The 24,156-nt window shown below is 43.0% G+C and overlaps 1 protein-coding gene across 2 annotated transcripts in view; it reads left to right on the top strand.

Annotated features, from left to right (window-relative positions):
* The window catches only part of LOC125451670 (intermembrane lipid transfer protein VPS13B-like), a 907,633-nt gene that overhangs the window by 814,921 nt on the left and 68,556 nt on the right, over window positions 1–24,156 (top strand). The window lies entirely within an intron of this gene.

Genomic DNA, 24,156 nt, shown 5'->3' with positions numbered 1-24,156 from the left:
AAAGTGCCACAAACAGCAAACAAGATGAATGAACAGCTAGTCGTTTTTGCTGGTATTTTCACAACCTGAACCGACCAATACGGCCTCCGACTTAATATCCAGAAGAAAAGGAACACTTCCAAGAATTTAGCATAGTTTCCAGGTGTCACTGAAGTGCCATCCTAGATGGTGTGCTGACGTCTAGTGACAGAATGTAATAGTTGTGGCACGACCTTATCCACAGGCTGGAGAGCTAGTGACAGCACTACCGTGACTGATTCTGGGGTCCCTGATTAATTAAATCACAGTTGGACGGTCTGTTGGTTGCTGTTGATATTCTCAGGACCTGTTGCCCACCTCTGAGAACTATCAGTCAGCCTGAGGACTGGGAGCAGTGGCCATTGGCCCTGCTGCACACAAGCCCATACGACAAAGGAGCAGCCTAGCAGGTCTGCACCACCGTTCAATGAGATTATGGCTAATCTGATAGTAAGTCTGTGTCATGCTTGAATATGCTTAATGATCCAGCCTTGACAGCCCTCTATGGTAATGAATTCCACAAATTCACTATCCTCAATGAGAAGAAATTCCTTCTCATATCTGTTTTATATGCTTCACCCCTTATTCTGAGATTATACCCTCTGGTACTAGACACTGCCATAAGGGCAAACAACCTTTCCGCATTGACCCTGTGAAGTGTCCTGTTTTTCAACAAGATTGCCTTTCATTCTTAATTCCAACAAATACAAACTGAATCTATTCAGTCTGCCCTAATAATACAGTCCCTGCATTCCTGGAATCAACCTAGTGAGCCTTCTCTGGACCGCCTCTACTGCTTGTATATCTTCCATTAGGTAAGGGGACCAAACTGTTCACAATATTCCAACTAGCCCCAGGAGAAGGTTTGTTACTAGAGCCTTGGAACACAGATACATGCTTAGGCTCACCAAGAAGATGAGACTGTTGCTGGAAGGTTTCAGAACTGTAGAAAGTAACAGAGATAGGGAAGGACAACACAAGGAGGAATTTGGAAACTAGGATCAGAACTTTAAATTTAGGTTATTGGATTGGGAGCTATCGTGGGCCAGCGGGCACGGGGGACATAGATGAATGTAACTTGATGCATGTTACGGCATGGACCACAGAGGTTTTGAAGTGCTCAAGTTTGGAGAGGTGGTAGGTCAGGCAGGAGACTACTGAAAGGGTTTAGTAACAAACCTTCTCCTGGGGCTCATTGGAATATTGTGAACAGCTTGGACCCCTTACCTAATGGAAGATATACAAGCGGTAGAGGCGGTCCAGAGAAGGCTCACTAGGTCGATTCCAGGAATGCAGGGACTGTTTTATTAGGACAGACTGAATAGATTCAGTTTGTATTTGTTGGAATTGAGAAGAATGAAAGGCAATCTGTGTTGGCCTTGATAAGTGATAACGGGAACTGCAGATACTGGAAGACTTGCCCTTGATTTTGGCCGTTTCTTTCAATCCTGATTTTTAAGCGCTGCACCATTAGTGGCCACACTTCCAGTTTTTTTAGGTCTTCTCTGCTGGAATTTCCTTCCCAAACACTCCACCCCCATCGGTATCTCTTTTTTTTAAGCTGTTGAAACGTACCATCTGGACCAAGTTTTTGATCATTTGTCGAACACCACCTTGAGTGTGGCTCCATGTCAGTTTTGTTTGCTAACGTTAATGGGATAGTTTGCTATGCTTATAACCCTATATAAATGTAACTTATTATCCAGTAATTAGGACCTGGGAGATGGTCATGTCTTGTACTTGCTACCTTTGCAAAACTGCAAAGCCTTCCTGTGTTACCAATCCTCTTCTGCTGTAATGGGAAAGTCAGTGCAGTTTGTATTTGCTTGTGTGTTGCGTGGTGGTTTGACTGCATCAATTGTTTGCAATACCAGAAACAATCCTACATTTTTATTTGTTTATACAGAAGGTGCTACTAAATGAGAAAAAGGAACGAGTTCTGTGTTTTGCACGGTAAAGCGTAATGAGATCAAAAGTGGAGGAGCAAGTAATGTTAGGAGTCTTGTCGGAATCTTTCTAGTGACTGAATCAGCCAAGGATCGTTCAAGGAGCCACTCTTTTTCTACAACTTTGGGCACATTAGCAGCAGTAGGTGGAAAAGTTTCACAGCCCAAAGCCAGGTTCACACAATGAATGGTAGATTATTTGGAGCATTGAGTGAGTGTTGAGAGCTCACGTGATTGAAGCTACAAAGAAGGAAGAACATATAACTACGTTTTCTAATGAGGAAAAGCAAGTAGAGCTGGTCAGTGTTATGGATTTCTCTAGGCTGTGATAAAAATATAAAATGTTCTTTTTTAAAGAATTGGACTTTCCAGCTTTTATGCACAGAAAATTATCCTCTCATCTGCATGAAAATACTAGGACCCAGAGTGGAATAATAGGTACCATGTGCTATAATAAAATGCCACAAAAATGTTAGTCAACAAAGATTATTTTGAATATTTAGTTATGGTTAAAGATGGCATTTGGACATAATTGTTTCCATGCTAAATAAAGTGTTTAATAGCTCATAGCGGATGAAAGATGGAATTAAAGCCTCAAGTGTGGACAAGCCCTCAGAGTGTTAGATTAGAGGAATGTTAGATGACTTCATAGCTATAAAATTATTTCAGTCCTCTTGATAGTTCTGAACTTGCCAAGTTACTGAAGTTTCAGAACATTTAAACCAGATCTGAAGATAAATGTGAAATAATCTGTGCGTTTGGAATCAGTAACTGCCCCAAAGGCTCTAGTTTATACTTGACTTCCACCAGGGAATAAAGTGAGTTAGGACAGAGGTCTCAGATACCACATACTTATAGTGGGAAAGAAAATGAAGTTACTCAGTGTTCACGTCTCATGTTTCTTATTATGCAGGCATTGCACAATTGTGGAGTGTTGCTTATATTGAAAAAAATTGTATATGATCCATATTGTAAATGGTAATTTCACCACGTCACCTGTTTACAAAGATCACTGTATTAGCCATTACGGGGTCACAACAAGCCAACTTCATGTACGTATTATCTTGGCAAATTTCCTAACTTCTAAAATGAACAATGATTACTACAAAGTTGATGTGACTTTGTTACCCTGTTGCTTTCTTAAACACATTGCAAGTAATAAGTACATTACATCTCAAACACTCTAGCTTTGGGGTGTCACATACTGGAAATTTTCTGTAAAAATGTTTAAGGATATAATAAATTGTATAAAACTCTGCCAGAGAATTTAACCTAGTATGCCCATTGCAGTGAACATACAGAGCTTTTTCTGTTACACTAATGACATGGGATTGAATGGGTTGTGCAGATTCACTAGGGACAGTCAGCATTCCAGATTAGTGACCTCATTAGTTTGTGTTTAATTAAATTGATTTCTCAGACTTTATTCCAAAGAGGAGAGACACTTTTTACATTTACCTCAGCAGCCTTTTCTTTTCAAGTCCTCTTGCCTGAGTACTTTGAACACTTGGACATCCAGTTGGGAATCTGTTAATACTTTCCTCTCTGAAGAAACCAGTAACCTGTTGCTCTTTGAACTAAGTAATTGTTCATTTTCTACCACAGTGCCACAAGTAATAAAACTGCTTTCAGAGAAAGTGTACTTTTTGCTTTTCTGTGCCAAAGGTTAAAATGCCCTAATCCTTACCCAACAGTGTTTCAGTAATGACATTGTGTTATTTGTTGCCAAAAGAAACTTAAACTTCAAATGCAATCAATCCCAAGAACTAAACACGGCACCTAATAACCCTGAGTAGACTTTAAAAGTGTTCTCAGAACCATTGTTGGTGTAAGTTTCTAATTTTTTTCTCTCTATTACACTGATATTAGAGTTCACTTTTGTGTTGCCTGCATTGACCTTATGGGTTAGCTTCAACTTCTGAAAGAACAATTAGCCTTTGTTTTATTTGCAATTTTTTTTACAAAATAGGCCCCCACATGCTTCTGTGTAGCTCCCTAGGACAGTGCAGTGCTTTCTTTGTCTTTCAGCCTTTCTTCCGACACATGATTCTTATGTGAATGAAAAGGTCATATACTACAAGGAGCACTACATGGAAAACACAGCGTGATGCTATCCTGGTCAACCCCACAGAAACGGATGCCAGGGACATTTGTAAATTGTAATTTCTAAACCAAAGGTGAAATTCAATGCAGGAATGCTGTGAGGAAGTCTTTTAACTCCCATAAAGGACTCCTTTTTTAAAATTAAGTTCCTGTGTAAAGCTACATTTGCAATTGTAGCATGTGAATAGTTCTCGTTTCTCTCAAATTTGCTGGTGAAGCACTAATTTAAAGACAACACTAATACCGCAGATGTAGCAGAAACTGCAGATGCTGGAGTCAGAGACAACACAGCTGGAGGAACACAGCAGGCCAGACAGCATTAGAGGAGCAGGAAAGTTGATATTTTGGGTCGGGACCCTTCTTCAGAAGAAGTGTCCTGACACAAAACATCAACTTTCCTGCTCCTGTGATACTGCTTGGCCTGCTATGTTCCTCCAGCTCTACACTGTGCTGTCACTAGTACCACAGATGTCTGTCACAAGGCCACAGATTCTGCAACGGTCGAAAGTATGCCTTCTTCCTTCCCCGCCCCCTGTAAAGTCTCCATTCCCTTGTCATGCTCTTCGCACCCCTCCTCTCTCGAATCTCTCCGCACAACCCCCCCCCCCCCCTAAGTTTCTCTACTTCTGGCTTCCAGGTCATGTGCCAAAGTATCTTAAATCTATCCCCTTTTGAATGACTATGCTGAGTAGAATTCTTAAGACTGCATTCTCCCTATTTCTCAGTTCTTCCTGTTTCTGTCCATTTCTTCACAATGACAAAGTCGCCCACATTTTCGTCTCTGTTTGAAGACTTCTCATTTTCCTTCACGTTTGGCAAATCATTTTCTGCCAGTTATAACATGATATCACTAACAAGCCTATTTTCCCCTTTCCAAGCTACTTGGTTTGCTCATCCACCTTTGAGTATACCAGTAATTTAGGTCTGACTACATCACAGGGTTACCAGTGGTTTCGGAAGATGGTTCAATATTAACTTGGTAGACTATGAAATCTAACCTTGCTAGTAACACATACATTCCACTGAACTTAAAACAAGTATCTAATGATATCATTCACTTCCCACTTTTTGTTCGAGGTGCCTAAAGAAAGGGGACTGATGTCCTCAAGATATTATTGGTAGACTATTAATCCAGAGACCCAGATAATGTTCTGGAGACATGGGTTTGAATTCTAGAACAGCAGATGGTGGAATTTGAATTCAATAACAATCTAGAATTAAGAGTCTAATGATGACTATCAAACCATTATTGATTGTTGGTTTTAAAAAAAACTACATGGTTTACTAACGGCCTTTAGGGAAGGAAACTGCCATCCTCACCTGGTCTGGCCTACGTGTGACTCCAGACCCACAGGAGTATGGGTGACTCTTAACTGCTTTCTGGCCAATTAGGGATATGCAGTAAATGCTGGCTTAGCTGGTGACAACTATATCCTCCGAACAAATAAAAATAAGAGAGTAAAGCAATGCATTTATACACAGATTAAAATAAGAGGCAATATAAAAAGAGGTACAAATTATATTAAAAACATACGTGGATCAGTCTTTGAATTGTTTGTGAAGAATTGTAAATAGTTGAACATTGTGACTGTTGCAGTAGAGAGGTTCGAGGTAGTATTGGTGTTGGTAGTGGAACAGAAGATTTTCAAGGTTCTTGATTTTGTAGGATGGAAGTTGATAGAAGTTCCTTTTTCCTGATTTATTTTTTCAACTGGTTTTTACCTGAAAAACAAGACTCATTACGGTATGGTGACCTTCAATGCATGCTAACACTTGTACCCAACATGGCACATATGATAGTGTTCAGTCCCACAAGTCCACTCTAGTAGAGTTGAATTTGGCTTTTTCATTGTGGTCCTTGTGTTTGCTGCAGAATGAACACATAAACTATGTCTGCAGTTAGGGACATAATCTATAGACGATGGCTTGGTGTTAAATAAAGGATTGTTAGCCCCCCATTTATCTTTGTAGTAGCTGCAAGAGTTGCTTTGAGACTTTTAAGTTTTATATCCCATTACTCCCACAAAAGTGGCTGGATGAACACCTCACTGCGAAATTATCACTGATACAATTTTAACCTCACTGCGAAGCCTCTTCCAGGGATGCCTAACCTGAAGAAGTTACCCTCCTCCCTCCGGACCAACCTCAGGGAATCTCTCTCCCACTGCAACTCTCTTGTAATCTCTTCCCTGGACTGACCTATCCCCTCCCTACCTCCCCACCTATACTCTCCTCTCCACCTATCTTCTTTTCTCTCCATCTTCGGTCCGCCTCCCCCTCTCTCCCTATTTATTCCAGAACCCTCACCCCACCCCCCTCTCTGATGAAGGGTCTAGGCCCGAAACGTCAGCTTTTGTGCTCCTGAGATGCAGTTGTGTTCATCCAGCCTCACATTTTATTAACTCCCACAAAAGTGTTTCTTTTACATCTGTAATTATTGTCTCTATAGCAGTCTTATTTCAAAAGAGTACATTTTGAAATTAAAAGCGAAAAATGTTCACACTATTTCAGGATTGCACTATGTAAATATTACCTCCCACAATAATTTAAACAAACAGAAATCTAATTTAATAATAAAATGTCCTCGATCTAGCGGTGTTTCCACGAGTGAGACAACTGGCATTTCCATTCGAAACAGAGCCCAGTGTCATGGCAGGGATTATAAGACTGAGGAGGTTATGTTGGAAGTGTACAGAACTTTCGTTAGGCCTCAGCTTGATTACCACGTGTAGTTCTGGTGGAGGACGTGATTGCACTGGAGGGGATAACAAAGTGCTTCACCAGGATATTGCCTGGAATGGAGCAGTTTAGCGATGGAGAGAGGCTGGTTTTCTTTAGAGCAGGAAAAGGCTGAGAGGGGACCTGACAGAGGTGTACAAGATGATGAGGGGCATAGACAGAGTGGACAGAAAGCAGCCGTTGTTCTTAATTGAAGGGCCACGAACAAGGAGGCACACTTCTAAGTGAAAGGCAGGTGTAGAGGGGATTTCAGAAGAAGTTTTTTTTTACCTGGATGGTGATGGGAGTGTGGAAAGTAACCTCTCGGACTTAAGAAATACTTGGTGAGCACTTAAAATAGCATAGCATTCAGGACTGTGGGACTAGCATAGATTTAGTGTAGTTTTGGTGGGACAGATCGATAGGCTGAAGGGCCTCTTCTCTACTGCCAGATTCTATGTGTGGTCCATTTAAGATTTCAGGAGATGAATAGTAAATAAATGTTACAAATGCTTATCATGAAGCAGATCAAAACAAATAGTCCCTAGAATACCTGACATGTTCTTCTGTCAGCTGCATAGTCTATGCTATTCTTATGGAATTTTTTTTAATGTCCTGCTTTTGTTTATGAAACAGCATTGAATAAAATACAGGGCACCATATGAGGTCGCAGGCACACTGGCTAAATACGAGGCTATGAACCAAGGCATTTCTGTACTAGTGTGTGAAAACTTTGCAAAAAGAAAAAGTCCTGACCATCCTGGATTATAAGTAATATTATTTAAGAGCATGCACACTGCCCTGGACACACAAAATGAAAGTAACATGTTTCTTGAGTTGAGATTTTCATGCACGACCACTTAAGAGACTATGAATTAAATAATTCCTCTTGATATTCTCTTGGATTGTTTTGAATTTAGGAAGCACATTCTCCATTCAGGGATGTTCCATGCCTTGTTAATTATTTTACGGTTAGTGAGCATCAGTTACAAGTCCAGCATTTATTGCCTGCCCCTAATTTTACCTCAGATAGTAGTGGTGGTGGTGGGCTGCATTCTGAACTGCTGCAGCCAACCTGGTCAAGTACAAGCTGTTCATTTTAACTGTCTGGAAGTTTGTAGAAACAGTACATTATTTGAATGGAGAGAAACTACAGAAGTCAGTTGTACGGAGGAACTGGGTGTGCTGGTATATAATTCACAAAATGTCGGTGTGCAGATGCCGAGAGTGATTAGGAAGAAAGCAAATGTTGGTTCTATTGCAAGTGAAGTCAACTACAAGAGTGGGGACGATGTGTTATGGCTGTGCAAGCTGTTTGTGAGACATCTGGAATATTGTACGTAGTTTTCATCACCTTAAAGAAAGGCAAAATGTTATTCTAGCAGTGGAAGCAATTCAGTGAAGTTTCACTTGACTCTTCAGGCACAGGGTGGGTGTCGTCTTGTGAAGAAAGATTATACAGATTGAATTCACTGCACATTAGAGTTTTACAGGAGAGGTGACCTTACTAAAATATAGAGGGTTTTGATGTGTGGGTGCCGAGATGATGCAATTTTAAAATTCAGTGGATCTCCCATTTAATACGGTGATGGATTCTTTTTCTCTTAGGATAGTTAGTCTGGAATTCTCTTCCCCAGTGAGTAGCAGAGGAAAGATTATTGTTCAACACTGAGTTAGATTTTTGATTTCCTCAGCAATGGGGCCCAGGGTTGTGAGGAACAGAAGAAAAATGGAGTGAAGGCCACAATCAGCCAAGATTTTACCGAATGTTGGAACAGAATTCAGGGGCTGAATGGCCTACTGTGCTCTTTGTTTGCATTCTCATGATTTGCAAGATCAAGGGAAGAAATAGGTTTGAGGTTGTCTGTGCAGTGTCAGTAAAAACACCAGTAAGTGTGAGTAAGGGTATAAAGTATTTAGCTCATTAGCCTAGAACAGCATGTGTAAATTTGAACTTACGTGGTCTCTTGCACAGAATATTTAATATCCTTAAATAGGTAAATAAACATGATAAAACATCTGAAGACAAAAAGCTCTGTATAACATCTCCACAACTATTGACAGTAATTGAATACATGCAGGCTGTCAACCTATCTTACTGTCTGCATTATTCAAAACTGACTAGTTGTGATCCGCTGGCCATATTTCCAGAACTGTTTTTACACAGTACTCTGGCATTAATACTTACTGCTCAAATTTTACCCAAGTAGATGATCACGCATTTACTTTTCCAGTCCTTCTTGCTCCTCAGTGACCACAGTTCTGTATCAAACTATCCGAATCAGCTGACTGCCTTGGAGCGCAGTTTGAAAAAGCGGCTTAAAGGCGGAATTGCTGTGGGTGTCCTTAACCCAATGGGTGCCCTTCCTACTGCCTACCCACCCACTCCTCACCTATATGGAATTCTTCGACCTGGATGTGGATGAGATGTTGGGTGACCCATTCACTTAAGGGCCCCTGATAGTCTCAACCTACTGATTCATCTTCTGGCATTTACCCAGGGGGAGGGAAAACCTAAGTCATACACGAAAACCATCAACTTTAGCTGCTTGATTGCCTATTGGTGGTTGCATGGTCGACTGTATAAAATGAGTGTGGAAAGAGAGTTCTTCAGTGGTCCCCTGAGCCTTATGGAGGAGCTCCTCTGGAGAAAGGTACAGAAACCTTGAGTCAAAGCAATTAAGATGCTTCCAGTGACCTTTTAACCAGGCACAGGATGAATGTGTAAAACTGGGGCCATGTGTCCCTTTTCAATCCAGCCCAAAGTAATGCTTTCTTTAGAGGCTAAAGTATTTAGGACATTAATTACGGAGGCCATGTCTGATTGTCCAAAGCAAAAAGAACATGAGATGAAAAAGAAAATTGGGCAAAATCCAAATAATAGCCAAATGTCATGTGAGTTTGATTGGACAATAAAGGCCCAGAATTTGCTGCCAAAATAATTTGGAGGTGATATCAATATCCTGATATTAATAGCTCTGACCACTATTAATAAAATTAATCAGCAATTGTGACGAGGAGGGAACATAGAACATAGAACGTTACAGCACAGTACAGGCCCTTCGGCCCTCGATGTTGTGCCGACCTGTCATACCGATCTGAAGCCCATCTAACCTACACTATTCCATGTACGTCCATATGCTTATTCAATGACGCCTTAAATGTACCCAAAGTTGGTGAATCTCCTACCGTTGCAGGCAAAGCGTTCCATTCCCTTACTACTCTCTGAGTAAAGAAACTACCTCTGACATCTGTCCTATATCTTTCACCCCTCAATTTAAAGCTATGCCCCCTCGTGCTCGCCGTCACCATCCTAGGAAAAAGGCTCTCCCTTATCACCCTATCTATCCCTCTGATTATTTTATATGTTTCAATTAAGTCACCTCTCAACCTTCTTCTCTCTAATGAAAAAAGCCTCAAGACCCTCAGCCTTTCCTCGTAAGACCTTCCCTCCATACCAGGCAACATTCTAGTAAATCTCCTCTACCCCCTTTCCAAAGCTTCCACATCCTTCTTATAATGCGGTGACCAGAACTGTACACAATACTCCAAGTGCAGCCGCACCAGTGTTTTGTACAGCTGCAGCATAACCTCTTGGTTCCGGAACTCAATCCCTCTATTAATAAAAGCTAAAACACTGTACGCCTTCTTAACAGCCCTGTCAACCTGGGTGGCAACTTTCAAGGATCTGTGTACATGGACACCGAGATCTCTCTGCTCATCTACACTACCAAGTATCTTCCCATTAGCCCTGTACTTTGCCTTCCGGTTACTCCTACCAAAGTGTATCACCTCTCACTTGTCTGCATTAAACTCCATTTGCCACCTCTCAGCCCACCTCTGCAGCTTATCTACGTCTCTCTGCAATCTATAGCATCCTTCGTCACTATCCACAACTCCACCGACCTTAGTGTCGTCTGCAAATTTACTGACCCATCCTTCTACGCCCTCATCCAGGTCATTTATAAAAATGACAAATAGCAGTGGACCCAACACCGACCCTTGCGGTACACCACTAGTAACTGGTCTCCAGGATGAAAATTTCCCATCAACTACCACCCTCTGTCTTCTTTCAGCAAGCCAATTTCTGATCCAAACTGCTATATCTCCCACAATTCCATTCCTCCGCATTTTGTACAATGTTGGTGAATTGCAAATTGTCACGTGACATGGGATCATAACTGTAGGCTAGTAACAGGCCATTCAGCCCACTCCATGCCAGTGTCTGAGCTCCATCTAAGCCTCTTCTCTTTCTTATGTAAATCCACCATTGGTTTCCTTTTTACTGAGAAGCTTGTCCAGCTTCCACTGAAATGTATCTCTTGTAGTTACTCCAACCACTCCATATGGTAGCAAGTTCTGCATTCTCATCAACCTATTGATGCAGATTTTTTTTTATGAATTCCTGAAGGAATTCTTGGTGACTGTCTTATGTTCATTTCCTCCAATTACATTTCAGCGGCATTGTAGTAATATAGTAATCAGAACCTCAGGCTATGTTTGGGGTTACGTGTTGAAATTCCACCATGAAACCTGGAATTAAACTAACAAAAAAAAACTAGTCTAATGTCGACCATGTAACCATTGTGATAAATAAACTTTCTGATTTACTAGTGAAATCTGTTGCCCTTATCTGGTCTGGCCTACACATGACTCCAGATTCCCAGCAATGTGGTTCCCTCTTAAACTGCTCTCTAAAATGACCTAGACAATCAGTCAGTTCAATGACATTTAAGGATGAGCAACAAATTAGATTAGATTAGATACCCTACAGAGCAGAAACAGGCCCTTCGGCCCAACAAATCCACACCGCCCCTTGAAGCATCCCACCCAGACCCATCCCCCTATAACCCACACACCCCTGAACATTATGGGCTATTTAACATGGCCGATCCCCCTAGCCTGCACATCTTTGGACTCTGGGAGGAAACCCACGCAGACGCGGGGAGAATGTGCAAACTCCACATAGTCACCCAAGGCTGGAATCGAACCTGGGTCCCTGGCGCTGTGAGACTGCAGTGCTAACCACTGAGCCACTGTGCCAGTCTTGCCAATGATGCCAGTATCCCATGCAAGTATAACAAAAAAAACACATGGGCTGCAGCTCTCGTCATTCACTGAACTCTCCAATGCTTCATTGAGATGCCCAGTGAGGGCACTGTTGCCCTCACCATGCTGTCACTGGGTCACACTTTTAACAGCTTAAATGCAAAAAGTGTTTGAGGGACTAGTTCTGTTGTGAGATGTTTCAATTCAGCACATTCTCCACCACAATATAATAGAAAAATAAGTATGGGAAAGGTTTTTAACATTCTTATCTCTATACCTACAGGGAAAAAAAAAGCCTCTGTTGTGCACCTACCTCTCACAGCCCAGCATAGATTTTGAAACTTACCTTGCCTCAGTGCAGTACATTGGCAAACAGATTTGAAGGTTGGCCACTGACAGAGGTGTTAACAAGAGTCCTGAAGGAGGCGAGGATGTGCTGGACACAATCGGGCAGGGAAATCAGCATTTCAAGCCCAGCTTGCTGAATATTAAGCCTCATGAGAGGGTGAGTTAGCTCAGTTGGGTGGACAGTTGGTTTGCAGTGCAGAGGGATGCCACCATCATGGCTTCAGTTTCTGCACTGGCTGTGGTCACCATACTGCTCTTCTCAGCCTCTCCCCTTGCCTGAGGCATGGTACCCTTCAGGTTAAACCACTACCCATCCTCAGTCTCTAATGAGAGAGCAACAATATGCTTCACTGGGCCTTTGGCAACTCACTTTACTGGGACATCCTTTCGGGCCATTGTACTCTACCATTTCGTTGAAAGAGATATCTAATTTATTCCAATGCTGTTCTCATGCTCCATAATCTTGCATTTGTCTTCCCTTTGATTATACGGCATGGATGTGGAAAGAATGCTTTCCATTATAGAACAGTCTAAAACTAGATTTTATCCCGTCATTTCTCGCTGTTTTGCCAGATATGTTGCCTTTGCCCAATTGTCCAATCTCTGCCTAAAACGATGATAAATCACAAATCCCACACCAACAGACTCTTTATTGATTACGCTCCAGGTACCATGATGAAACCGTGACAGCCTAGTTGAACAGGAAGGTTGTACAGCAGTACATGAGCACAACCTTACTCCACACGCTCTCGATACGTTGGTCGTGTGAGATTGAAGTAACAAACAAATGTAAATTAATAAATGTGCTTTAACTCTAGAAGGTTTTTATTGCTGCCAGTGTAAATGTTCCCAACTGCTACGAGCTTATCCAATAGAAACATTCAAATCCTTACTGTCTACATGATCTCCATCTGTTTACTTTCCTTGCTGATTTTCTAACTGGTCAAATGGATCCAACTGCTTTGGCTGTTTTTCTTTGGCATTAACTAATATTTACAAATTAAACAAATTAATTGCTTACAGACTTACGTTCAGGAGAGCTGAGTGACTAGCCAAATGTGCCCTGAAGCTTCTTATGTCGGTGAAGCCTCTCGGTGTTAGTTTTCAAAATTGACTGGCTTTAGTTATGTTCAAAATTCAAATGACAATCAAATCTCTTGGCCTTCCAGAATTATATGTCTAACTATTTCACTGGCAATTAATGTAAGTCCATGAGGTTTATTTTTTAAAACAACCTACAACTCAGTTGTTTCATTTGGATTTTGAAATATATATAACTTCGCTGCATGCTTAAATTATATTTCTACACTAAGCTTAACATATATCTCTTCTGTGTGCTTAACCTAAAGACGATTGTAGCTTTTTCCCAATAAATGGCCCGAAGGTAACATTCATAATCGGAAAGGAATGTTTTGCAGTCCTGATATCTTTTGGCCTGTTCAGAGCATTTGAAACAATAACTTGGTTTGTGTAGTGAATTGAGGGTTGAGGCTGTCAGCACTCAGCATTAATAAAGAATGAATTATAAAGCAACCTCTGGTAACTGCACGTGTGCAGTTAAAAGCAGAAATGTGGATTTTGCTGTCTTGAGTTCCTCCTGCTTTTCTGGAAGTTATACTATACCGATATCTCACCCAGAGACTCACCCCAGCTGATCAGGCCCTCTTGTGGCGCAGTGGTAATCCCCCTAACTCCTGAGCCAAGAAACCTGGGTTGAAGTCCCACCCGCTCCAGAGGTGTGCAATAGCACCTCTGGACAAGTTGGTGAGGAAAATAGGTTATTAATTTCATGGAGGCAATGGCCTAGTGGTATTATCACTGGACTGTTAATCCAGAGACTTGGATAACATTGTGGGGACCCAAGTTCAAATCCCACCATGGCTGATCGTGGAATTTGAATTCAGTAAAATACCTGGAATTAAAAATCTAACGATGACCATGAATCCATTGTCGACTGTCGGGGGAAAAAACCCACCTGGTTCACAAATGTCCTTTAGGGAAGGAAACTGCCTTCTTACCTGGTGTGGCCTACATGTGACTCCAGACCCACAGCAATGCGGTTTACTCTGAGCTGCCCCCAGGGCAATTAGGGATGGACAATAAATGCCACCTAGCCAGCAATGCCCTCATCCTGTTAATGAATAAAGATTTTACCTTAAAGATAAAACAGAAGCTTATTAGCAAAAGAAATGAAGACCAAGAATAAACCAGACCATCTACTTAATACAAATTAAATGATATTTAAATACACAGAAAAAGTATACTTCCATTATCCTAAAACATGCTTTTATAAATTAAAAGCACAAAACAAAACAGATTTTGCATAGTATGCAAAACAAACCCTCTACTTTACTCAAAGCAACAGGTACAGTACTCACATCAGAGTACACCACAAATCACTTGTGATTTCAACTTTTACACTGAAATTGTAAATGGCTTCTGCTCTAAGTAAACTCTTCAGGGTTTTGTCCCAACATATTTGGTACGTGACTAACACTAACTTGTCCCTCGAAGATGTCTTAATTTACTGACATATCCTTCCCTTCTTAGGAGAATGACCTGAGCCAACTTGTTCCAAGGAATTCACAGGCTGCCTCACTCAAAGTGAAACTTAAAAGCCTCACCACCTAAACTATAGGTGTTTCCCTTAAGCATGAAAAAACACTTGCAGAAATCTCGAATAAACGGAGGCTCCAGTATTCACCTTGCTGGGTGGTAAAGCAGTCTAAAATAAATAAAAGCCCAGAAGTGTTGCACAAAACCCATTCACATTAAAGCCACACTCAAAACTGTTTTAAAAGAAATCACAAGTTAATATTTAACTTCAATTACACAGAAAACTGACTGGTTAACAACTAAACAACAGAAACCCAATCTTGCAATAAATAAGATTAAAATACATATTGGATAAGTACACGAATAGGAGATATTTGGAGGGATATGGACCAAACGCAGGCAAGTGGGACTAGTTTGGTTTAGGAACATGGTCAGCATGGGCCAGTTGGACTGAAGAATGTGTTTCCATGCTATATGACTGTATGACTTTGTGTAAAAACCCACAGTTTACATTACAGTTGAAATACTTGAATTGATGTGGATTTGCACATCTTAGCTGCTACCCATTAAACTACAAGTAAACATTAGAACTTAACAGGTGTTAAGTCTTAATTATTGCCAAAAAAAAACTTAGGCAGAGAATTAACTTTTTTGGTATGGAATTGAATGATACGCAAATTTAGTTGTCAAAGAATAATGTTTTTGCCTCTCGCTTATTTTCTCTTCCATCTTGCACTCTCCTGATTCACTTTTTCTTTCCCTTTATTTCATTTTTGTACATGATTCAGTATTGAACTCCTTGTCCTAACTAACAATTCCTGGTTCAAAGTCTGTAAGGATGTGCAGTTTTAAGGATAGTAGTATACACACCAACAGGAACAGTTGCCATTTCTAGCTAGTTAACCAGGAGTTGCATCAAATATAATAAATACATTTCAAGGAAGATTCTGAGCCTTTCTTTCTTTGAGAAATATGACTAAATTCATGTAATACAGGTTTAAGAAGCAGATTTTGGTGTGGAGTCAAGAATATTAGAGCTCAGATTGTTTTAATTGTCCCACTGCCTGACAAAAAAAATTGTAGCTGATATAGTAAGAAGATCTCCCAGCAATAGATCCGGTGCCAAATATTTTTGTAACCTTATCAGTTCTGGGGTACCTTTTTCACCATCTGCCAAGACTGAAATATGAAACACAAGTTAAAGTAAAGCTGAAATTTTTCCTTGTGGAGAGTGCTGGGATGGGTGTCGTCGATGTCAAGTAACTTGCTGCTCACACTGCCAAGAAAATTTGCCATATCCTGTACCAGTCAGCTAAATAAGAGCTGGCTGGTGAGCTTTAGCAAACCACTTGGTCTGGGGGAGGCCATGATTAGACCACCCCTGATCACCAGAAAATGACAGTGTACCAGAGAGCGGCAGCTTCTGGATCCTAAAAAAAAAATTGTCATGGCTACTTTTCAGGGGCTGCAACAGCAAGAAGGTAGGATTTTGTCTTGAGTCGTCTTAACAGGGAGTCCGAGAGTTATTACAGCATTGCTAAGGGCCCTCATACCCATCGTGTCTGGTTACTCAGCATCTGTCCATTCTAATGCTGTCAATAGATATTATTATAATTGTGAGGGGCACAGATAGCTTGGATGGAAAGATATATTTGCCCTCAGTGGAGGGATCAGTGGCCAGGGCATAGTTTTAGGATAAAGTGGAGGAGATTTAAAGGGTATCTCAGAGGCTGGTAGAAATCCAAAACTCACTGCCTGTGCTGTAGGCCGAGTACTGGAAAATGGAAGTGAAATAGTTGGGTCATTGGTTTTGGCCAACACTATCTTGATGGGCCTGAAGGCCTTTTCCAGTGCTGCAGACCTTCGTGACCAATTTTATAGCACTTGGCCCATACTTCTATATGCTGTAATATTTCAAGTGATCATCTAAACATTTCCTACATATCTTGATGGTTCCTGCCTCCAAAGTAGTGAGTTCTAACCACCCACCAATCTCTGGGTAAAAAAAAAATACTTTCCTGAAATCCCCTTTAACTCTCCTCTGCCTTGTCTTAAAACTGTGCTCCTTGATCATTGACCCCTCACTAAGGGAAGCTGTTTAAAGTCATAGAATCCAAAGAATCCCCACGGTGTGGAAAAAGGCGCTTTGGACCAACAAATCCACACCAAACCTCAGAACACCCACTCAGACCCATAACCCTGTAATCCACCTAATCTTCGTATCACAGAACACTACGGGCAATTTAGCATGGCTAATCCACCTAACTTGCACATCTTTGGACTGTGGGAGGAAACTGGAGCACCCGGAGGAAACCCACGCAGACACAGGGACAATGTGCAAGCTCCACACAGACAGTCGCCCGAGGCTGGAATTGAACCTGGTGCTTTGAGGCAGCAGGGCTGGTCACTGAACCACTGTGCCACCATAGAGCCATACAGCACGGAAAAGGACCCTTCAGTGCAACTCATCAATGCTGACCAGGTTTTACAGACTGAGCTCGTCCCACTTGCTTGCATTTGGACCATATCCCTATAAACCCTTCCTATTCATGTACCTGTCCAAATGTCTTTCAAATGTTGTAACTGTACCTGCATTGACCACTTCATTTGCAGGTCATTCCTCATACAAAGCACCCTCTCTGTGAAAAAGTTGCCCTGTCAGGTCCCTTTTAAAACTTTCTCCTCTTCCCTTAAAAATATGTCCACAAATTCTGAAATCTCCCACCCTAGGGAAAAGACATTTGCTATTCACCTTATCAAGCCCCTCATGATTTTATAAACTTCCACAAGGTGCCCCCTCAACCTCCTAAACATCAGTGGAAATGTTCCAGCCTATTCTTATAACTCACATCCTCCAGTCCAGGCAACATCCTGGGGAATCTTTTCTGAAACCTTTCCAATTAATAATATACTTTCTGTCGCAGGATGACCAGAACTGTGCACAGAACTGTGAAAGTGGTATTACCAACGTCCCTGTACAACCTCAACTCCAATACTGAATGGTTTGAGCAACAAAGGAAAGCATGCAAAATGCCTTCTTACCCACCCTGTCTACCTGTAATACAACTGTCAAAGAATTCTGTACGTGAGCCCTTAGGTCTCTATTCAACAACACTACCAAGGGCCCTACCATTAATTGAATGAGTCCTGCCCTTGTTTTACCAAAATGCAATACCTCGTATTTATCCAAATTAAACGCCACATGCCACACCTCAGCCTATTGGCTGAATTGATCAAGGTCCCTTTGTAATCTTTGATAACCACCTTCATGGTGCACTAGACCATAAATTTTGTTGTCATCTGCAGACTTAGTAACTGTGCCTCCTAAATTCCCAACCAAATCGTTTACATAAATGACAAACAAAACTGGATACTGGTGACAGGCCTCCAGACCAAAAAACAATCCTCTACCACCACCCTCCATCTCCGACTGGAAAGCCAATTTTGTATACAATTGGCAAGCTCCTCCTGAATCCCATGTGATCTAACTTTACTAATTAGCCGACCATGCAGAACCCTGTCAAAGGCTTTATTAAAATCCACATAGACAATGAGAGATAACAAAGTGTGGAGCTGGATGAACACAGCACACCAAGCAGCCTCTTAGGAGCAGGAAAGCTGACATTTTGGGCCTAGACCCTTTATCAGAAATCATCAGAAATTTCACCTGGATTATCTGTAACACCTCCCTCACCTTCCTGGATCTGTATGTCTCCATCTCGGGCAACCACCTAGAAACCAATATCCATTTCAATACCATCGACTCCCACAGCTACCTCAAATACACCTCCTTCCACCCACCTTCCTGCAAAAATGCCATCCCCTATTCCTAATTCCTTCGCTTCCACCGCATCTGCTCCCAGGATGAGTCATTCCACTCCCACATTTCTGATGAAAGGACTAGGCCCAACACATCAGCTTTTCTGCTCCTAAGATGCTGCTTGGCCTGCTGTGTTCATCCAGCTCCACACCTTGTTATCTCAGATTCTCCAGCATCTGCAGTTCCTGTAATCTCCATGTAGGCACTGGCTACTGTTCTGTTCTCATCCATCTTCTTGGTTGTGACTTCAAAATAGTCAATCAAGTTTCTGAGACATGATTTCCCACAGGCAAAGCCATGCTGACCATCAGCCCTTACCTTTCCAAATGCATGTAAATCCTATCTGTCAGAATCCCTTTTCCCGAGTTACCCACCACCAATGTCAGACTCACAGGTGTATAGTTCTTAGGCTTCTCCATAAAACCTGTCTTAAATAAAAGTGCCACATTAGCCACCCTCCAGTCCTCTGGCACCTCACCCATGGCTATAGACGATACCAATTTCTCTGCTAGGTTCTCCACAACTTCTTCCCTAACTTCCCACAATGTCTTGGGACAAAATTTGATAAGGTCCCAGAGATTTATCCGCCTTTGTTTTTTAAGGCCTTCAGCACTTTCTGTCCAGTAATTTCCAAGACACAAATATTCATTTCCAAGGTTCCCTAGCCTCATTTCTTTCTCCACAGTAAAACCTGATGCAAAATATTCATTTAGTATCACTCCCAGCTCCTCTGGTTCTACACATAAACAAACTTGCTGATCTTTAGGGAGCCCTGTTCTCTCCCTAGATAATAAAATGTGAGGCTGGATGAACACAGCAGGCCAAGCAGCATCTCAGGAGCACAAAAGCTGACGTTTCGGGCCTAGACCCTTCATCAGAGAGGGGGATGGGGAGAGGGAACTGGAATAAATAGGGAGAGAGGGGGAGGCGGACCGAAGATGGAGAGAAAAGAAGATAGGTGGAGAGAGTATAGGTGGGGAGGTAGGGAGGGGATAGGTCAGTCCAGGGAAGACGGACAGGTCAAGGAGGTGGGATGAGGTTAGTAGGTAGCTGGGGGTGCGGCTTGGGGTGGGAGGAAGGGATGGGTGAGAGGAAGAACCGGTTAGGGAGGCAGCAACAGGTTGGACTGGTTTTGGGATGCAGTGGGTGGGGGGGAAGAGCTGGGCTGGTTGTGTGGTGCAGTGGGGGAAGGGGAGATTTTGAAACTGGTGAAGTCCACATTGATACCATATGGCTGCAGGGTTCCCAGGCGGAATATGAGTTGCTGTTCCTGCAACCTTCGGGTGGCATCATTGTGGCAGTGCAGGAGGCCCATGATGGACATGTCATCTAGAGAATGGGAGGGGGAGTGGAAATGGTTTGCGACTGGGAGGTGCAGTTGTTTGTTGCGAACTGAGCGGAGGTGTTCTGCAAAGCGGTTCCCAAGCCTCCACTTGGTTTCCCCAATGTAGAGGAAGCCGCACCGGGTACAGTGGATGCAGTATACCACATTGGCAGATGTGCAGGTGAACCTCTGCTTAATGTGGAATGTCATCTTGAGTCCTGGGATAGGAGTGAGGGAGGAGGTGTGGGGACAAGTGTAGCATTTCCTGCGGTTGCAGGGGAAGGTGCCGGGTGTGGTGGGGTTGGAGGGCAGTGTGGAGCGAACAAGGGAGTCACAGAGAGAGTGGTCTCTCTGGCAAGCAGACAGGGGAGGGGATGGAAAAATGTCTTGGGTGGTGGGGTCGGATTGTAAATGGCGGAAGTGTCGGAGGATGATGCGTTGTATCCGGAGGTTGGTAGGGTGGTGTGTGAGAACGAGGGGGATCCTCTTAGGGAGGTTGTGGTGGGGGCGGGGTGTGAGGGATGTGTTGCGGGAAATACGGGAGACGCGGTCAAGGGCGTTCTCGATCACTGTGGGGGGAAAGTTGCGGTCCTTAAAGAACTTGGACATCTGGGATGTGCGGGAGTGGAATGTCTTATCGTGGGAGCAGGACTTCATCAGTTTCAAAATCTCCCCTTCCCCTACTGCATCCCTAAACCAGCCCAGTTCGTCCCCTCCCCCCACTGCACCACACAACCAGCCCAGCTCTTGCCCCCGACCCACTGCATCCCAAAACCAGTCCAACCTGTCTGTGCCTCCCTAACCGGTTCTTCCTCTCACCCATCCCTTCCTCCCACCCCAAGCCGCACCCCCAGCTACCTACTAACCTCATCCCACCTCCTTGACCTGTCCGTCTTCCCTGGACTGACCTATCCCCTCCCTACCTCTCCACCTATACTCTCTTCACCTATCTTCTTTATTCTCCATCTTCGGTCCGCCTCCCCCTCTCTCCCTATTTATTCCAGTTCCCTCTCCCCATCCCCCTCTCTGATGAAGGGTCTAGGCCCGAAATGTCAGCTTTTGTGCTCCTGAGATGCTGCTTGGCCTGCTGTGTTCATCCAGCCTCACATTTTATTATCTTGGAATTCTCCAGCATCTGCAGTTCCCATTGTCGCTGATCCTATTCTCTCCCTAGTTGCTTTTTTGCTCTTAATGTGCTTACAGAATCTCTTTGAATTGCTATTAAACTTCTCTGGCAAGGCTATCTCATATTGCTTTTCTTAATTTATTAATATGTGGGATGTAGGCATTAGGGGTTGGCCAGCATTTATTGCCCAACCCTAGCTGCTGTTGAGAAGGTGGTGGTGAGCTGTTTTCTCAAACTGCTGCAGTCTACCTGCTGTGGGTTGATGCCCAATGCCCTTAGGGAGGAAATTTCAGGATTTTGATTCAGCAACACTGAAGGAACGGCGATATATTTCCAAGTCAGGATGATGAGTGGCTTGGAGAGGAACCTGCAGGTAGTGGTGTTCCCAAGTATCTGCTGCCCTTGTCCATCTAGATGGAAATGGTAGTGGGTTTGGTAGCTGCAGCCCGAGGATCTTAAGTAAATTTCTTTAGTGCATCTCATAGATAGTAGCAGGTGTGTGTACTGAGCATTGGTTAGTGGGAGTGGATGCTTGTGAGTATAGTGCCAATCACGTTGGTTGCTTTGTCCTGGATGGTGTCAAGCTTTGAGTGTTGTTGGAATACCAGACCTCCAGCAATTCCCTGGCATGTGTCTGTTCGGCTTGTGCGATTACAGATGGGTTGTCCCATCATTGTCCCCCATTGTCGGTGTGTAGTGACACAAGTGAGAATTGGTCATGCCTCTTGGTGGCTAGTTGGTATTCATGTATCCATATTGTCAGGCTTTAATTCAAAAGGAATGGATTCTCGAAAAGCAGAATCCACTATTACCTCCGACACAGACCACAACAAGAAGACGCTTCACGACCAGACTCGCTTATCACCCTACCGTATATCTAGGACATTTCAGAGATGACCATAAGACGACTCAGACTTCTAGGTACCAGGGTAGCCACAAACCAATAACCAACCTACGACAGCTACTGATGAATGTAAAGGATCCCATTGCCACAACCAATAAAACTAATGTAATATACAAAATACCATGCAAGGACTGTGAGAAATACCACATAGGCCAAGCTGGGAGAAAACTGGCAATATGGATATATGAACACTATCTAGCCACCAAGAAACACAACCGATTCTCACTTGTCTGACTGCACACGGACAACAAGGGACACAGATTCGACTGGGACAACATATCCATGATTGCACAAGACAAACAGTGGCGTGCCAGGAAATTCCTGGAGGCCTGGTATCCTAACCAGAACTTCATCAACAAACACATTGAATTAGACCTTATGTACAAACCACAGAGAAACAGAATTGGAAGCGTTACCAAGCACCCCAACAAACTGAGGCATTTAATTAATAAGCGGGACAGAACACCAACGCTTCACTAGAGGCACACTGACAATGTGACCTAGCAGGGTGACAAAACATTTGCAGACAAACCCACTGGTTCAGCAAGCATGTCTACAACCTCAGAGAAACAGGTTTTACATTTCTCGTCCAGCATGACTCATCTTTAGAATTCCAGACTTGAAACATTAACAGGTTTTCTCTCCCCACGGGTACTGCCAGACTTGCTGAGTTTCTCTAACATTTTCTGTGTTTATTTCGGATTTGCAGCATCAGCAGCATTTTGTTTTCATATAAATATTCCTTGAAACTACTTCAAGAGCATGGGTTGGCACGGTGGTTCAGTGTTTAGCACTGCTGCCTCACAGCACCAGGGCCCTGGGTTCTATTCCACCCTCAGGCGACTGTCTGTGTGGAGTCTGCACATTCTCTCCATGTCTGTGTGGGTTTAATCCAGGTGGTCCAGTTTCCTCCCATAGTCTAAAGATGTGCAAGTTAGGTGGATTGGCTATACTAAGTTGCCTGTAATGCTCAGGGTGGTGTAGATTAGGTGCATTAGCCGCAGAAAATGCAGGGTTACAGGGATGGGTCTGCGTGGGATGTTCTTCGGAGGATTGGTGAGGACTTGTTGGGCTGAATGGCCTGTCTCCATATTGTGGGGATTCTATGACTCTGTGAGCAAAGAAGTTCTCCCTTGTGTCTTGGACAATATTCATCCATCAAACAACATCACCAAAACAAATTATCTGATTATTACTCTAATGATGCTTTTGTACGCATTGGTAATAGTGACTGCACTTCAAATATACTTCATTGTCTGTAAGGCACTTTGAGATATCTGGCGATCCTGAAAGACACTAAAGTCATAGCGATCTACACACAGAAAAAAGACCTTTTGGTCTATCATACCCAGAACGATCAAAAATAGCCACAACTTTACTACGTAGAGCATTTGCACTGCATACGTGATAAACAATAATACCTTCCGGTTGCTAGCCATTTTAACTCCCTCTCCCATTCCCTGGGTGGCATGTCTATCCTGGGCCTCCTTCAGTGTCACAGTGACGCCACCCGCAAACTGGAGGAGCAGCACCTCATACTCTGCCTCGGGAGCCTACAGCCCAATGGCCTAAACGTGGATTTTACCACATTCAAATCTCCCCAGCCCGGCCTCATCCCATGATCAACCCTCCCTCTCGTCCCCATCTCCTTGACTGATACAACCTGTCCATCTTTTCTCCTACCAATTCACCGTTCCCACCTAACTGACCAATCCCCTCCACTGCCTACCTGCACTCACCAATCACCATCCCACCTACCTTCCCCAGCCCCACCCCTTCTCGCTCTGTTTATTTCTGAGCCCCTCTTCCCTTCCCCATTTCTGACAAAGAGTCCCGACTCGAAACATCAACTTTCAAACTCTGATGCTGCCTGGCCTCCCGTATTCCTCCAGCTCCACACTGTGTTGTCTCTGACTTCCAGCATCTGCAGCTCTTGCTATCTCAAAACTATACTAATCCCATTTTTGAGTGCCTGGCCCATAAGCTTGTATGTTTGGTATTGCAAGGGCACATCTGAATACTCCTTAAATGTAAAAAGGCCTCTTATCGCCTTTGCAGGCAATGACTACATTAATGCAAGTCTTTCTTTTAACGTATGAATGGCTCTGTATTCACTGCAGCTTTTGTACAGATAATTTGAGTGCCATACGTGGTGCACCTTACTTCAAATTAATAGGTCAGCTTTTCCTTTGAAAAGAAATGTTGTTTAGTGACCTGCAAATGGTGATATGTTCCCACCCTATA

The sequence above is a fragment of the Stegostoma tigrinum genome, chromosome 5, assembly GCF_030684315.1.
Source record: "Stegostoma tigrinum isolate sSteTig4 chromosome 5, sSteTig4.hap1, whole genome shotgun sequence".
In the NCBI taxonomy this organism is placed as follows: domain Eukaryota; kingdom Metazoa; phylum Chordata; class Chondrichthyes; order Orectolobiformes; family Stegostomatidae; genus Stegostoma; species Stegostoma tigrinum.
The sequence above is the reverse complement of the archived record's forward strand: the minus strand, read 5'-3'. Positions and strand labels throughout refer to the sequence as shown.